Below are 16863 nucleotides of genomic sequence, written 5' to 3' on the forward strand. Positions count from 1 at the left end.
GAACGCACCAACATCAAACAAAAAGACATTAATAAATAGGGTTTACAAGACGCTGGTATACATACACACAAAAAAAAATGGAGAGATGAGCCCCTCCTGTACCCTCTGAGCCTAATTCGGCAGCCACTGTAATATACCCGATGAAGGATCGGCCAGCTTCTTGCCTCATTTTAGGATATGGCACATTGTGCAACTCAAGGCTATTCGGTGATCGATACTACGCGTTGCGGCAAGGTCAGGGTCAGCATGATCTCCAGAAAGAGGCTTTTCTGTCCTCCTGCAGAGCTCGTTTTTAAGAGAAATCGTTCGTTTGGATCAGGAATTTCTGCAAAGATATCTTAGTTCAGCTTTTATTTGGTTACCTTATTGATATATTGTAAATTCGGGCTTGGCGGATCAGGTTTTATTGGAGACCTAAAGCCCTGGTCGCACACTATAGCGAACCACGCTCAGCGATGACGATGGGTATCTACAAGAGAGAGCAGGATGAAGATGAAGGAGCACGTTCACCCGCGTGAAAGATGAAGCGTCATACTGTGCTTACAATATATCGCCCGCGCAGTTGAAGCGGCTAGCCTGGCCGCAATCAGTCCGCAGCATTGCGCCTAATAAAAGGCTTCGTGCGTTAAACGTGAACAACTTCAGTGGCATGGTAACGACTGTCCGCAGGAGGGTAAACAGGGGAGTCGCGATAGTTGAGCGATTAGGGTTTTTCAAGAGCTGAGTAAGGACCAATGTAACGACGCTGGAACGTGTCACAAAGGCCAGGAGTGCGTTATGGTGTCCAAAACAACAACGCATTGCGGGACGGAGCGAAACTTGGCGGTGGGTCGCATCATAGCGGCACATGCGGTCTTCCTGGCTGGCTTCAGTGTTGAAGCGAGCAAGCCGGCGAGATCTGGCCACTCGAGAAATGGACTTGTCACTGGTGGTGAACTGGTTCTTATATTTTTGTGAGTGGGGGATACACAAGAAATGAAGGGAGAAAATGGGGATTGAACTCAGCGTGGCACGCATGATGTATGCGTGGAAATGCAAAGCTTTAACTCTGTCACTAGCGAACACAATGATACATGTACGTTATCTTGAGTGACAGCAGCACAAACTCTTGGCATCGGACACTTACGGCGACGTGCGCTTAGGTCAGAAGTTACTGAATGAAACGATAGATGTATTTATTCATAGGAAAGGCGCAGAGTTTGGACGGAATTGTTCAAATCTCGCCTGTTATTTTGCACTGGGGAAGTGGAGAAGATAGGAAAGGCGCAGAGGCTGGCCGGACTTGTTAAAATCTGGCCTGCTACTTTGCACTGGAGAAGGGGAGAAGAAAGAGGATGACGACGGGTGGCGATGCGGGAGAACGCTTAGAAAATACATACAGGCACAGCAACTTGCGTTAAAAGTGCGAATCAAGTCCCTTGTTGTTGTTGTTGTTGTGGCTGTAAGAAGAAGGAAAAGAAAATGCACGGGCCTACTACTGGCTCTGTAGCTGAGCCACCTCCACTGCCTCGTGCTTACAGAAGAGAGGAAGTAGCGAAGAAAGAAAAAGAAGAGGGGGATAAAGACATGTGCCGCAACAGCCGTCGTCCACCGCGAAAGCGGTGGCGGGTGAAATGACGGCCTACAACAGATAAAAATTTGGTGGCCGACTAGCCCCCGTCGCAAGCGGCGCTGACCTACCGTCCGAGCCCCGTAGAGCCAGGAACAGCCACCCTTCACCACCTCCCTGCCTTCCCAATCCCGTGTCGCACAAAAAAAAAAAAAAAAAAAAGAAAACGGCAAAAAGCCCGCACTGCCTGTAAATCCTTCCCCTTGTCCTTCTCAACACCACGGCGAAATGGCTCAACACCAAGGAGATTGGATGGCCGAGGCTATTGTTATATCTTTTGCTGTGTTTAACGAGCTCATTCTGAACAGAATGCGTAGACAGACAGGTTTTTCTTTTGCATCGAAACAAAAAGAATCTACGGCTATGCTTCCTAACTAAAGCTTTTAATCAGCGCATTGCGGAGGCCTGCTATTCAGGCGTTGGCTGGAAGTGGTAAAACGAGTATGTTTCATCAATAATTTAGTACGGCGCACTCTCATTCTCAATCACTCTGGCGGGTCCTCGCTGCTTCTCGCGTCAGGGATAATGCGATTTCACAAGATGCACCGAGACCGGTGACAGCACGGATACGTCTGAATAACGTAAAGCGTTAGGCCAACGACTGTGGCTCCCACGCACGGAGAGAGTCATCAACAGCTTCACTTCGGGCTATGATAATAATAAATGTATTGCTGCCTCAAATGTACATGTGCAGAAGAGCCAAAGAAAATGGTGTCCAAACATCGTTTATCACGAATTAAGGCACCGGTCGCTGAACTTCAGTACATGAACCCAGCTTCTCCGGAAGGGGTCGCGGCGTAAAAGAATAGGCGCCCGCATCAGGCCACGTGCTGTGTGATTCAGCCTAGCTGGCGCTCAGACGATAGGTCATAAGCCTCTGCGAATGGCTGCGCGGCCGTGTGCGCATGACACTCACCTTTATTACAATACCAACCGAAAGAGTGTTACCGAATGTCAAAAACACCACTCGAAAACATTTCACCCGTGCGACTATGATGCATTCGCGTTTGTATACACCATCTGCCTCTGTCAAATGTTTTATCGTTCTTCATGCCAGTGATAGTAATGCAGAAGAACAGGCGCATCGAAAGACAGCCTTCAATTATACTAGGGTGATTGGGACACGCAGTCCCAGTGTCCCCGCACGACCCCACTTCGCTCAAAAGGTAGGTCCATAAAACTGCCAATCCGGCTATAGCGATGGTCCGCGCTGCCGTGTCTTTGGAACGGAACAGGATTTCTATGTCCTTCAACGAGGTCGGACGTCCTAGACTTCGCGAGAAAGGGTCCTCCTGGCGAAGGAAAAGGATAAGGATGATGAGTGCGAATGGTTCGGGGTGGAGGGTGCAGGTTAAAGTGGAGTAAAAGGAATGATAATTTAATAGGCAACTAATAACCAAGTTTCTGATTACCGCGAAAAACAATGTATGTTGTCGCGACAACATATTTACATGTTGCACCCCTCGAAGGTGCATGAAATAAAAAAAATTTAAAAAAGTGGCAAACAGCTAGTTACACAACGGGCTCAGACACATTTTTAAGAGCAAAACTGCATAGACTACCAGACAGCTAGACAGGAAGAAAACACAGGACGGTACGCTTTGTATTATCTCCTTATTTCTGACTGGGTTTTTCTGCGAAGTTCGTTCTTTATCATTTCTCTCCAGTTGTGCTACAATTACTACAACCACCCACTATTCAGACTTAATTGTCTCTGTAAAGCGGAAGCTACGAGCGTGAGCGCGGATGGGTGTTTACGCAGACAAACAAGCACAGCCACTCAGAAAAAAATAAGTGGACGGGCTCTCCTTTAGAGCACTGAGTGTAAACCAAGCCGTGTAAATGGCTACTGCACTTGTAGCCTCGGAACGGAATTCCCACTTGAGCATTATGGACTCGTGAGGAGCCTTTTCGCAAAAGACTGAGAGGCACAAAATTGTAACTTCTCCGTGGACCTCAAACAGATCATAGAAGGACACAAGTGCCAACACTGAATTCAGACGCTCTTGAGTGCGACATGCGTTCGAGAGCTCCTATTTCAGCCGCACTTATCGCAAACCACTGGGCGTTCGCGGCTGTTACTGACGTCATCACCAGAACGATCGCGCGACCACTCTAGCAGGGCTTCGCGCATGCAACCTGCTTTGCTAATGGCGTCTATGCAGGTCGGTCTACATATAGCCCATACAACTGGACACAGATCGATGAGTTGGGACAATAAAAAAATTACCAAATCCTCTTAATGTAGATGTATGTAAGCATGAAGTAGTTGTGGGCTCCGTGGTAGCTTTGCAATCTTTGTGAAACGCAGCAGCGGCCGCGTAATTGTGGCGTTTTCGTCAGATGCGAGCAGTATTCTGCTCTGACAATCACTTTTCTCAAGAAGCTCCCTACCTTTTCTTTCATCAGGCTTCCTTAGAGAGATTTCGATTACTGCAGACGTACTGATGTAGGCAAATACCGGTTTACCGTACTCCTCCCACGCAGGCGCAGTCGCCATGATTGCACTCACCACCGTCAATGAGCATGCACAGGAGGGGTTCGGCAAACCGGTACACATATATACACTATATGTATCCAGCAATCAAGCGCGGAAAATGGGTTATGAATTTCGAATTTCGAGAGTGACCCAGCTTGATTCAAAATTCACCGATTAGTTAGCAATAGCCAAATTAGGTTGGAAGGCAATTTTAATCAAATTCGGACGAAGTCGAATTTTGGGGGGCCCGGGGGGCCAAAATATGGGGATGACCTACATAAATTTCTAAGCTATGACTGAGTTGGCTATACTCAAATCAAGTTAGACACCAAGTTGGGTCAAATTTTGATCAGGTAAAGTTTCGGTGGTTCAGAAGGCTGAATCTTTGCGGTGCCAACAATCGCTTTCGGACACACATGCCAGTCCTGTACGGGGGCGGAAAACCCGTCTTCTTAATTCTCGTGGTCTCGTTCGGTGCCTGGATGTTCCTGCTTCGATGCCCGTCACTTAATGGCATCATAAAGTCGCTGAAAACGGGACCAAAAGCATTTCATGTTTAATATGATTGTGTTCATCTCGTCTAGGCGTTAGAGCCAGGGTTCGTACTCAATTTCGATGCTCCTTTGGAGAAGCTGCTCACATGAGCCTCGCCGTATCAGAATCTGCTTATAAATCTGCGCACGCTTGTCAGAAGCGCTGAAAAGGTGGCGCATAAAAAATTAATCTGCACTGGGTATTTTATTTCTTTATTTTTATTCATTCATACTATATTCATTCGACAAGAAATAAGGCAATTCAGCACTAAATTACATCATGGCGCCGTCATGTCTATGAAGACTTGCAGAATTATCTACGCATAATGCTGATGAAGCAAGTTCGTGATGCGTCGATAACTGCATCGGTATTAAGACGAAAGCCTTATATATCTCACAAGAAGCAAAAGCAGTGGCCGGAAATTGTCCGCAGAATGTGTTGTCGAAATCGGCGTCTCAGAAGGTAGCGTGACGTTGTGCGAAGGTGTATGTCGTCTCGTCAATCATTATCATCGTGAGCAGTGTAATGCCGTTATATGGCTTTAAAGCAAGTGTAGTCATTACTAGTCATGTTATGTCACTATATATGATAAGACACTAAAATAGACGGGAAAAATAGTTTATTCCCGTCATGTGAGCTATATGTAACTTAGTATTAATCATGTGGTGTTATGATTAATTCTTGATTAAGATGTTCCTTATAATTTAGTATGACACAGTGGGTTCACGTGATGCAGGATGATTTCAAAAAAGCGATGACTCCCACCGCAGTCAGGTGACAAATAAATGTCAAGTGATTAAGAGTGTTACCCAAAAAGTGAAGACGTCACGTCACGATGACTCCCACCGCAGTCAGGTGACAAATAAATGTCAAGTGATTAAGAGTGTTACCCAAAAAGTGATGATGTCACGTCAGAGTCACGTTGCAAAAATTTCACGTAATCCAGGACGACTTCAAAAAGGGATGACGTCACACTGGAGTCTCGTGAAAGGGTGTCACGTAATTCAGAATCATCAGCAGCAATAAGCGCTAACCGTTTTGCATTTCTCCACTGAGAAGAGTTCAGTGCTCTCAGAATTTTCCAAAGTTCTCCACTACGGCCCTTCTTTCTTGTTTCTTTCACTCTTCATTCTTACTTTCCTACCTTCCCGTACGACACAGTTCAAGTTTCCTCCGAGACGTGTGACAGACACTACGCCTTTCCTTTCCTATACACCAATTTTCATTCACATTAAAGGCGTCTAAATTTTTGTCAAACTGTGCTATCCTCTCAATGCTAAACCGCCAAGCAAACAAGCAAAACCATGACAAACAATGCTTTCACAACTCTTGAACTACTTATGTGGGGTAAAATCCCAGATAATATTCGTAATAATTCAGTAGCGCAAACAAGGCACGTTGTTAGTTCGAGATTATGTTTATTAGAGTAGTACTCTCTATATTTTCAGTGGTGAAAACTGTGTCCCAGTTTCATTGAAGTACAGCAACGTGCATCTTTAATTTCTTCTGATTAATCGAGAAAAACGAGGGAAGACGTAAAGAATTTAAGCCTGTTGCAGATGAAAGTCACGCTCAAAAATATAACATTTCATTGTGGCTAAGCATGCTTCCTAAACTTAAATTCGAAAACAGATTGTTTGAGTTCACTGCCAACACAAACACTTATTCTCTACACTGCGTCTCTCATAGCCCGAGTTGCTTTGGGACGTTAAACCCCATAAACCACACCAACCGAACGGATGCTCTCAGACGCACCATAGTGTAAAAAGTCAGTTTCATATCAAATTGCATTTCTAAACTATGAATATCTGATGATGGATTTTAATGGCGCAAGGGCGACTCAGGCCAAAGAGCGCCTAAACTATGAATATCTGGTTTGGTATAATATGCTATGGTATGGTGTGGTATATGGCGCTCTATAGTATGGTTTGGTGCGGTGTAGTAGGGGGGAGCGGGGGGGGGGGGGGGGGCTGGATGAGGTAAGGGGTCTAAGATATGTTATAGTATGCTATGCCACTTTACGGTAAGGTATGTTAGGGTACGGTGAGGTATGATATGGTATGGTATTTGGGTTCAAAGTCCGAAACCGACACCGGCTGAGGGACAACGTAATGAAGGGCTCCAGTAATTTCGACCACATGGAGTTCTTTAGCCTACATGGACATCGAACTGTACACGGGAGCCTTGTGCCTCGACTTCATAGAAACGCAGCTGCCGCGATTCGATTCGAACCCGCCTCCTTGGTATCATCAATCGTGGGCTTCAGTAATAAGGCATATCGGAGGGCCAGGGAATTTTTATGATGTTTATTAATGCTAAACACATGAAAAGACTACGGGAATTTTCGGTTAAAAGACAGAAACCTCCGAAAATCTCTGACATCAGTAATGTGCCGCTGATGTTTCAAATGTTTACAAGGTGACATTGTCATCTATTAGAGCGGCAGAAAAGTATAGACATCATAAAGACATTGTTTTTAGGCTTCAGTAAACGTCAGACTGTGGTGCATCAAACTGAAGTTTCATCCGAATCATGAATGACCTTTAGCTGGTCGGAATATCCTCCAAAGTTAGCGCCCTCGGAAAAATGAAACCCGCTTAACAAAGTATTCCGCATGCGTTGCAAAGAGGAAAACATTTTTCACTCGCAAGTACTAACACCAGCAGTTGTTGCGGCTTGCAGTAAAGGGTTGCGACAGAGTTTAATAAGAGTCCGTTTATCACGTTCTGAACTACCCCGAGACCGAGGTCCATAAAGTTGTTTGAAGTTCTGGAGCGAGAAAAACCTACATCTGCGTACATGAAACGCTAAGGTGGAAAAATACTTCTGCAACAGTGTTGCGAAAGAATGCCAACATTCGGACGCCAGAGTGTTTTAATAGCCATAAAGGGCTTGCCACTTTCCTAGTCTTGCGCGCGCGCACAAAATGAGTTTTCCACACAGCGAGCAGCTCTCGCGTATCACTCCGGGCAGCAGCGTTCCACAATTCCACGTCGTAAATGCGAAGGAGAGCCACGCTGGCGGCCAGGAAATAATCGTAAAAGTTGCGTCATTGGCGTAAGCTTCACTCAATGTGTAGGCACCGAAAAGACGCAGCTCGGCGGGATCACTGCCGTGACATTTCCAGAGTTTTCCGTCGCCTTAATTGTTAGGCATGCTTTAGCCAGAAATGACTTCAGAATAGAGAGTATTTACAAGTAGATAAAAATCAAACCGATTTTGTAGGTCTTTCGTCTAGCTGCTGGATTTTATTATAGATTCTTACGAAAAAGCGTGAAGTAATTTGCGGATGATCAAAATAAAGAAAGGGGGAATGTTGAGAGATCGAAGCAGAAAGGGCTGATGAAGATTTGCATAGGCTGGCTGCAATGGTTCACCATGACTAATTAGAAGGAGAGCATCGATAAGAACACAAGAGCAGAAGAGACGACAGAGCAGCGGCGCTATTAATGAAATATTATATTGTTACCAGTTTGTTAGTACACACAGGAAACAGATCGAGTATATGAAGAAACACACACAGAGTGAGAAAAAAACTAGTCTAGTCATTGCTTACAAAAATACAGTATTTCAGTCTTTCCGAGTGTGGAGTCAACCACGGTTGATTGACACAAGTGTCAGTGTATTTGCGAATGCTGGAAACGTCTGAATCGAGTGCAGCCGAATAGCTTCGACAGCTCGATGCGCAGGCTTCAATTAGGTATGTTTGTTAAAGGTTTATATATTAGGTAAACCGCATGCAAAGTAATTGGTAGTCTCAGGTAGAACTATTTATTAATGTATCCTGCATTTTTTGGTGCTAGTTTTATCGATAGGCAGTAAAGCAGTGATGCCACATGAATATACAAAACAAGGAGTCATGCGCTTAAGGCGTGAAAAGGCAGCTTATTTAGTAAAATATATTTGCAATTAACAAGTGGCAATCCATCCCATTCACAGACCGATTTCGCAAACCACGGATAACTCATCAAGTGAGCTTTGTAATTTAGGTCCTTTTAGTTTTAAAAACAGAAGGATAGGTTTAGATATTCGTCTTTGTCTATGACAATCTCAAAGCTATATATATAGTGCGAAAGGTTCAAAGAAAGATGCAATTTACCAGCCTCAAGCTTTGGTCATTGCAGTTTGCTTTTGATTTCTAGTACGCTACGTATCCTGTTGTGATTTCCAGCAACGAAACGGGTTAGCTTGTCCTAACTTTGTTTTCAATTTTTCTTCAATTGTTTGGGTACGTGGGTGCAGAAAGGCAATCATATTGTTACGGATGAAGGAGGAAGAAGAGGGCATTGGCGTGGGCAGGAGCGTGCGCGCTAGGCCCGCTCACAGATTCATTAAACGTCACCTCACGACCAACGAGAATCAATTATTTCTGTCCTCTGTTCTTCTGTTGTCATCGCTTGCCGCCACGTAACATTTGGTTGGAAGTGCGGCGTACGTCATCCCCATCCTCGCCTTGGAGCATCGACGCCATCTGTAAGCCGGGACCATCAGCCGAGGGCCCAGAGCCATCGCCAAGCAGCTTCGCCCCAGCCCTTCAAGCCCAGACCTGACCAACTACCACCGCCTAGCCCCCAGCCCGGATCTGAAGACAAGGAGAACAGTCAGAGAGCAATGAAAACCGAGGCGAAGGACCCGAAAGACCCGAATGACCCGAAGGAACTGATGGACACGAACACGATGTCACCTCTAGCCATCGGTCCCATGGACTCTGGTGACGGATGATTGACAGCTCTAGGAAAGGCGGGTCACCTACGCATCAGACATCGTACCGGCAAGCCGTTCTATTCTTACTTCTTCCTCTTCTTCAAGCATCCAGACACGCCCATCATCATTCCATCGAATCATCATCGGTAAACTTCCTCGTCTACGATCCGGACGATCGATCGGTGGCCCCGGGTCATGTTACGGACGAAGGAGGAAGAAGAGAGCAGTGGCGTGGGCAGGAGCGCGCGCGCTAGGCCCACTCACAGATTCATTAAACATCATCTCACGACCATCGAGCACCTTCTTTCTGTCCTCTGTTCTTCTGTTGTCATCGCTTGCCACCATGTTACAATATTCATGTATCATGCGTATGCGACGAGAAAAAATAATCGCTGCTTTCAAAAATAACATGGCAGATTTCTTCACATTGCACTTAACATAATTTTACCACCTCCAGGTGATGATCAAGAAAAATGTCTAAACACGAAAATATCTGAGCCTTGTTCAAGCCGATATTATTGATATGTGAAGACGGGTAAGAATACTTCCTGAGAAACACAACTTCTACACATTTTTCTGGTCCTTGAACACGTGCCTCATTTTCAAAGAAGACAGCGATTTTATTTAAAAACGTAATTTTAACTGTTTAGAACTCTATAACAGTTTGTAACATTTTAGCAATGTGAGATATGAACAATATCAGTTATGTACAGGACAAAAGCGGTCCCAGAACACAAGAACACAGCCTTGTGCGATGCCACAAATGACTGGACCATTAATAGAGGAGCGTCCACCAACTCCTATATGCGGGTGCTGAGCAGCAAACTATTACCATTTTATTCCATTTCAATGCGCGTAATTTTAAGACAACCAGATCTTGACCAATAATAATAGCCTTATGGGGATCTTGAAAAATGCAGTCAAAAATATTTTGCTTATAAAATTCTACTAGGTTCGACGTCAACTCATGCAACAGCGTGGGCCAGGTTATACCCTGAAGTAACCCGCGCCGTGCAGCATTAATTAAATCCGGTTTCGCAAGGCTTCACGTGATGCAACAGCCGGTTTCATGCTGCTCCATTGTTTTACAAGCATAAGTATGTGCTAGACACAGGCCTACAAATTTCCACCTAATTTTTCGGACAACTTTTATGAACGGGTATAACACGAAACAATTTCCTGTAGGTCGGTAAAGACCAGTCTTGAAAACACTTTTAAAATAAACGATTAAAGTAAAATGACAGCGCATCGAAATAGTTTTTGATAACTTTGTCAAGGACGTCATGAAACAAGATGCCTTCCGAAAGGCGACTCTGTACTCAGAAATATACCCACGCATATTGTTGAGTCATGAAGTATGTTACGAAAATTCCTGTAGGGCTGCTGCAGTTCAAGCTTGTTCCTACTCACCGCCCATAGGGTGCACATTGACCGCGCGAAGATACCTTCGGCACTCACCCACCGCAGCTTTCCGACGGCAACCATCCAAAAGAATATGCCGCACTGATGTCGCACCCTCTACCACTTAGCTTCGGTGTCAAAGTGCCGCCACGCGGCTCTCAGATTTTCGCAGCACTTAGCTGCGTTGTACGCTCCCGCCAGAGGAAATGGAGCACTGGGGTGAGCCCACAGTCAAGCTGTGTAGTCCTCTCGGCTGGACCATTTAGCGTGAAGAAGCTGGGACCACGTTTCCAAATTATCCAGAGCCCTCCACTACAGCGTCCCTCATAGCCTGAGTTCTTTTGAGAAGTTAAGCCCCACAAATAAAACCAACCAATCTTTTGACTCGATATTGCCGTTTAACGCGCTGCCAGAAAACCACTGAGGAGAAAGAAGCTGCGGGATCCTACCGCTGAGTGATCGATATTACGCATTTGGCCGAGTGCAGATTAGGTCCGCTAGCGAAGTGTCTGGCGAATCCACCAGGTGACGAGATAGAACTTGCTGTTGTAGGCTGCAACCACTTCCTTATGATCTAAAAGCTCTGGAAGTTGGTTCACGTTCCTAGTCTCACTATTGCGATTGCAGTTATTTGCCTCCCGCAAGACAGCCGAAAGCTGCTAGAACGTCAGCAACGGGCCGTCGGGCACGCCACCCTGGGATGTGGGCGAGTCAGCAACAAGGCTGTAGTGGGGGATGTGCGGTGGTCGAGCTGTTAAGCACGGGAAACTTCGAGCAAGATCGCTTACCATGGCCGGATCTTGTTCCTGCCACGTCCAAGGTTGGCAGAGTGTTCGAATACCTCTCGTTGACATGGCAACGAACGGACGGGACACGACGAGTATATCAGCTGGGGAAGAACTAGGGATTATTTACTCTGTCCATCATGGCCGATACTGTTGCAAAGTGGATGGCGGCAGTCAGGCGGCCGATTGTAAATGAAAATACCATATCAAAATACCCTCTGAAGCAAGGGTATGAAATCAAAGTCCACCGCCGACTGCTACCGAATAAACAGCTATAAGGGCAGTCGTCAGCATCTATGAGGACGCCTTAGTAGTAGCAGCCTTCGGTTTGAGGCGAGTGCTTGGGTGCTGCGTACCCTCCTATATCGTAGCCTCTTCAACGACTCTGCGACCTGCACTTTGTGCGAATATAAAGAGCGGAAAGTGAGACGCAGTAACATGTAGTCCGCTGCGCGGTCCTCCGCACTGCAGGGCAGGGCGCAACGCTCCCAGAGGCGTTCGGCTTCCGTCACAACGAAGAGCAGGAGGAGGACAGCGAAAACCATGCTGTCTACGTGTGTAGCCGCACCCTGCAAAAAACAACGCTGAAGAAGACCAAGCAGCCACTGAGTGGTGGACCACTATGACTGCTGTGTGCCACGGATAATTTTTTTTTTTCATTCCAGAGCACATCGTATGCGACCACACGTTGTAAAGGGGCCGGTCACCAATACATCATCATCATTACCAGCTTTCGTATTTCTGCACCTAAGGAGACTTAAAAGCATGTCTTTTTTTTTTCGCGGCGAGTATTGTCCTTCGATAGGTTCATTTTGTTTCCCTACAAATTTTCTTCTAAGGTCGCCTTTCAATGGAAATTCCAACTTTCAATGGAGGGTTAGCTAAATTTATTTGGCAGCATTGCCCGAGCTTGTGCCGTCCTCGCTTTGGGCACGTTCTCGGCACGCTCAGAATACGAAGGAGAAGAAAACGCATGCGAAAGAGGCTGTAGCTAGGTTGCCGAGCTCTCCGCCATTTTGGACAAAGTGCGCCCCTGACCCTGCCTTGGTCTCTCTCTGCTACTGTAAAACGATCCTCGCGTTTGCACCACGCAGCAGGGTAAGCCGTACCTTTATATCAAAGCAGTACTTCCTGCCCAAACCAGACGACGACTGTTCGCTAAACATGCGTTTGTCTAGTTACTGTAAAGTAGAGAGTTTAATTTCGTCTACCGTGGAGATGGTAGAAAATGGTTGCTAACGCTTGCTTGACACGATTAAAAAGCGGGAATTTTGACGAAATAAATCAATCTCATATGTCAGCTTTACGACTCAATACCGTCGAAAAATGGCGGCGGCGCTGCGCTACTATTCGCCCTATTAAATAAAATAACACCTTTCCTGGGGTGTGTTCCCCTTAAGTTGCATTATTAATGTCGCGGCGACATTATTAATGCAACCTAAAGGGAACACACTCCATGGAAGATGTTATTTATTTAAAAAAGGGCGAATGGTAGCGCTGCGCCGCCGCCATTTTTCGACGGTATTGAGGAATGAGCCCCCTTTCATAAAGCAGCTTGTTTCATAGATTTCGTGAAAGAAGGGTTTATCGCGGTATCTTTAAAGGTCCTGCAACTCAGGATATCCCACTTCGGTGTTTTGAGCAAGAAGTCACTGAGTTTACACTGCAGCGGGCATGGCCGGGTACTGATCCTTTGATGGTATGCGCGACTTAGCATATCAGGAATTTGGGAGGAGCTGCCAGTGCGGGTTGTTGATTTTAGGCGGTAAGGGGTAATAAGAACTAGCTTTCCTGTGCTGATGGATGCCGAGTTAGGTACGCTACTCCTAGATCACGTATGTACGTACATAAAGTTTTGTTGAAGGGCGCTTCGTATATCGGGTGGTCGCTTACGCTATTGTGTCGTACCCTTACAGGCGGAGCTTAAATGTCCACCATATTCTTTCACTATGCAGGCCGAGAAAGCCTGCAGCAATCACTGATTGGAGTACCGTTTGTCAGACCAGGATTTTCGAATAAAGATTAAAGTACTCGCGAACGTTTCTTCTGGCTACTGCAGGCGAAATCTAGTGACATGATTGGGCAAATCATGAGCATGAAAAAGAAAGAGAATTCAACTCAGAAGTTCAGTACTTTATAGGCTAGAGACAGAAAAAGAGGCATACTTACTAAAGCCTCTTGGTGAGATTAACTTCTTTACACGTTCCTTCGCTATGTTATATATGAATGTTTAGTTTTTGAAACTGTTGAATCAGACTGTTCTTGTTCGACCGGGGTGAAAGCAAGTTAGCCTTTTTTTGCCATTTTTGCGGTCTCTTTACGAGCTACTGCTACCCAAAAATGAGGCACCTTGAATCTGCTATTTTTTTCAGTTCGTTCATTACAGGAGATTCCGAGTACAATAGTGTGGAATATTTTCACTGGTTATTAACACAGATTCTCAAAAGGGTTCTGCTTCTCAACAAACAGCCTAACGCAAAGTTTTGGTCTCGGCTTTCATTATTTACTCTTTTTTTATCTGTGTGATTTAGTATGAATAGCCTGTTTATCTAGCACTCATGGGATGTGTGCATAATGCAGATTTGATCATTGAAGATGTTGCGGCCCATACAATCGGCCTGGCTTGTTGTTCTGGCCTCGCTGCTGGCACTAGCACCGTTGTGCATGGCACCAATTGTCACGGATTCAGAGCCTGCACCCGAGCAATCTGACCCTCTTCAAGAGTACGCGGATAATACGGGTGACAGTGGTGGTAAAATCGGTTTTCCGAATGTACTTGGCGGCTCCAATCTGTTGCGCCTGAACAACACGAGAGAACTCATTGGTTCGTGGACGGCCATATCTCGATACATCGTCCACGTCCTCGCCAAGGACCCGGTCCGACCTGGTAAGCACTTCGGCCATACCAAGCATGCAAAACACTCGATGGTCGTTTGTGCTTGCCTATATATTTACTGTGTCACTTACACTAAGCGGGAACATCGCTCTGCGTGGCTGCGGATGTGCGGAGCCTCACTGCGCCCAAGTCAATATCGAATTCGTGCTAGATTGTGGATAACACGAGGGTATACGTCGAGGTCCCCGTAGTCGTCCCCGTGATTCTTAACCGGGTTGTGCGTGGCCAAGGGGAGCCGTCTTTTCGCTAGGTGCGACTGACACTGTACTTGAAAATTACCGAGAGCTCTTTCCCAGCAAAGGAGAGCACTTCAGTAATGATGTTTTTTGCGTCCTGCGTATTTGATATGAAAACCAAGGCGCACGTGTATTGTGCGATGCCAGTGCACCTTAGGAATGAGAGGTGTTTGAAATATCCGGTGCCTTCCACTACGGCTTTACCCATGGCTTCAGTCGTTTCGGGACATGAAGCCCTACACATGAAATCGTCATACCGCACAGCGAGACTAACAAGCAATTTAGATCATAGCATTGGGCCATGACTGGCCAAATCTATGACTATATTTAGACACCGCTGTTTTCTTGAGACAGTATGACAAGTGATAGTTATCAATCAAACATGCGACAATATTTTTTTCGTTACTCGGTCCTTGCAGTTTATTCGATGGGTCAGTAAAGTAATTCTTTATTGCTGCTCTTGCTTTCGAGAGGTTCAGCGCCGAAATGTTAAGAACATTTCTAGGGAGCTGAACAATCACTGACAACTGTTACAGCATTCAGAACCGCAAATGAGGTTTGTCGTTTTTAATCGTCGCACGGTAGTACACCTTTTCTCAATAATTTTATGCGGCCGACCTGGACTGACCTCTACAGAGAAGTTATGCTGTGCACTTAAAATCTGACGTCTATTCGTTAATTGTGCGTAGCTGCCATTACGCTGACGAGAATTTTCAAACCTCATTGGAGCTATGAACATTTGTTGCCAAAATGTTCCTACCCAATGAATTGCATATTAACTGAAAACGCCAGCAAATCACACAACTTCATATTTAAGATGTCAAACTTGCCGCATTTTAAATGCCTGTGTGCAAAGAAATAGATTAATGTCCCTAAAATGGCACAAGAATACTCATGAACGTTGTTGTTTTCCCCTCGCATTGTGCTTTCAGAGTTCTTTTCGGATTTTCTTCAGCAGCGAAAAACCGCATCTTTCAAAAATTTACTTGACCAGGTAAGTAGAAGTTTTGTCTTCGAAGGGAGTAATGGGCAAAAAATATGAAAGTTGTGGGTCTAAAAATTAGTACCGTTACCGTGACTCCTTGGCCTCCATGAACTATAGCCCGTTTCTTTAGTGTGGTCGAGGATGGAGGCACGTAAAACATTTAACGCAGTGAAAGTAGGCAAAGTTGACAAGAGACCTTATCGTACTAATTATATTTAGCATTTTATTAAAACGGATAAACAAAAGTCATTTAAGTCAGCTTAAGAGCGAAAATTGCGAAAGCCACTTTAAAATATTGTTTTCACTAACTGCATTGTCATTGTCATCGCTGCTGTCATCATTGCCACTAAATGCATCGACATTGTCATCGCTTTGTCATCTTCACGCTAGACAAGGACAATTACGATCTATATATGTCACGAACCTGCGGTGAAGGCGCCTTTATCACAATGGTAAGCAGCCATAGGGATGAAGGCGAATTTATTTTCGGGAAAGTGTGGGCTGGCTTTTGTTGATAGAGGAAATTTCTGCGGGACCTCCCGAGTGCCTCTCAAGACTGGGGCCTTTTTTGTGTGCGCGAGAATTTTAATGTAATGAAGCCAGATCCATGCTGGCTGATCACGTAGGTGTCGTATGTACGTAGAGTTCTGTGCGCTTTTGGTTGATTTCGCTTTCATGAAATGCGATGTGTAAAAGCCAGGCAATAAAGAAAAATAAAGGCCCGGTAGACGTAATAATTTGGGCGCTCGGCTGGCATTCGGGGAGGTTCGATTCCCGGTGGAGGCGGATGATTTTTTTTTTTTTTTGCGAATATTTCCTGCTAACATTTCTGTCGGCGCCACCTATCAGCCAGAAACGGCTTCCGCCTTGAAATGGAACCAAGCATATTGCTATGCGTTACAGTGCTACCTATAACCTTAACTGACCCAGCTGCTGCTGACGGAAATACAATTGACACGGAGAGAGCAGCGACTTGTGTACAGAAAGGGGGGGGGGGGGGGGCGATTCCAAGCGAAAAGGGGAGATAGCTATGCCCACTAAAGTACAGTACGCTGTGACGCCGAATACAGCCCCTTTACTGAAGGTCATTGAACCTCAACATTTGCGGGCTTTTAATGCACTAGTGCTTGTTGCTTCCTCTTGCGAGAGTTGTTTGCCTAGAGGTTCGCCATTGAAAGGGATTGTGAGATCTTCAAGACATCATATTCTGCGCGACTGCTCCCAGAGTTGAAAA

The 16863-nt window shown here is 45.6% G+C and overlaps 1 long non-coding RNA gene across 1 annotated transcript in view; it reads left to right on the forward strand.

Annotated features, from left to right (window-relative positions):
* Positions 1-15635, forward strand: part of LOC146208365 (uncharacterized) — a 590053-nt gene extending 574418 nt beyond the window's left edge. Inside the window, exon 3 of the long non-coding RNA XR_014704841.1 lies at positions 15577-15635. This is a non-coding gene — a long non-coding RNA (uncharacterized LOC146208365). The remainder of the gene's footprint in view (positions 1-15576) is intronic.
* Positions 15636-16863: the final 1228 nt, after the last annotated feature.

Source organism: Amblyomma maculatum, chromosome 1 (assembly GCF_055883805.1).
Source record: "Amblyomma maculatum isolate TAMU_Amacu chromosome 1, ASM5588380v1, whole genome shotgun sequence".
NCBI lineage: Eukaryota > Metazoa > Arthropoda > Arachnida > Ixodida > Ixodidae > Amblyomma > Amblyomma maculatum.